The 1322-nt window shown below is 46.9% G+C and overlaps 1 pseudogene; it reads right to left on the bottom strand.

The window, feature by feature from the left end:
- Positions 1–311: 311 nt before the first annotated feature.
- Positions 312–869, bottom strand: LOC130882849 (immunoglobulin heavy variable 3-11-like; annotated as a pseudogene).
- Between the last annotated feature and the right edge of the window lie 453 nt (positions 870–1322).

Here is a 1322-nt window from a genome sequence, read left to right as displayed (position 1 = left end):
AAAACCCATTGCCATTGTTCTTGACTTCTCAGCAGTCCTCATTGTCTTCTATGTTCAGCGAGTCTGGTTTTATCCCATGCTTTTTTTTAGACCCAGTCCAGCTGGCCTTGGTGAGTTCCCGATAGAACATCCCAATTGTCTCAGTGTGTGGGTGCACCCCTCGCGGTCCTGAGTTCCTTGCTCGTGCTCTCTCTCCTTCTGCTCCTCATTTGGGCCTTGGGATTTCAGTCCAGTGCTCGAATGTGGGTCTCTGTCTCTAAACAAAGAATTTTAGAAGGAATCCAGTCTTTTATGGATCTCTGGATAGGCTCTTACCTGACCCAGATCTCTGGTTGCTCTCTGCGCCCCCTGCTGGTCATAAACTCCCTGCAGGGAGGTTTGTGTCTGATCTCACAGTAAATTTGCATCACTGTGAATCTGGTGCAGTAGTACATGGCTGTGTCCTCAGGCCTCAGACTGCTCATTTCCAGGTACAGGGTGTTCTTGGCATTGTCTCTGGAGATGGTGAATCGGCCTTTCACAGCGTCGGCATATTTGATGTCGCTACTATCACCACTAATATATGAGACCCATTCCAGGCCTTTCCCTGGAGTCTGGCGGATCTAGTTCATGTAATAATCACTGAAGGTGAATCCAGAGGCTGCACAGGAGATTTTCAGGGACTTTCCGGGTTTCACTAAGCCTCCTCCAGACTCCTCCAGCTGCACCTCACACTGACCACCTGAAAACACAGAGAATGCTGGTTAGAAGACTGTCACTGAAGCTATTTTTTCTTTCTCATGTCCACACAACACACAGACAGCGTCTCCTCTCCATTAATTACCACTTAAAATAACACCAAGGAAAAGCCAAACAAGCCACAAGTCCATGGTAAGTGAACTTTGCTCAGTGCTGATCACTGAATGGGAGGACTAGGGAATCCAGGACTGTGCTCCTCTGCCAGAGTTGCAGGCTCAGGGCAGGGCTGGTTTTCATGGGCACAGAGAAGCCTTATTTGCATATCTTCCTCCTGTAGCAAGCTCTGGAGTTGGACCCTTGGAGGAACACAGTGCTCAAAACAGATATAAGGCATCAAAGACAATGACAATAGTTACAGAGACTGACATAGTAAAGAACCTTTATGTGCACCTTTTCCTTGCTAAGGATTCACCACACTTCACTTAGTTCTCTTTCACGCAGGTGCTCAGAACATGCTGTGTTTCCACACTGTTGTATCTCCTCAGCATATCTATGTAATTTAAAAGAACCACAAGCTGTTGTGTTTCTATATAGGACCTCTGTCTTTCCCAGTCTCTGGACTAGACATGGCTTCTCCATAATAT

Source organism: Chionomys nivalis, chromosome 10, assembly GCF_950005125.1.
Source record: "Chionomys nivalis chromosome 10, mChiNiv1.1, whole genome shotgun sequence".
Lineage (NCBI taxonomy): Eukaryota > Metazoa > Chordata > Mammalia > Rodentia > Cricetidae > Chionomys > Chionomys nivalis.
This window is presented reverse-complemented; position numbering and strand designations above follow the sequence as displayed.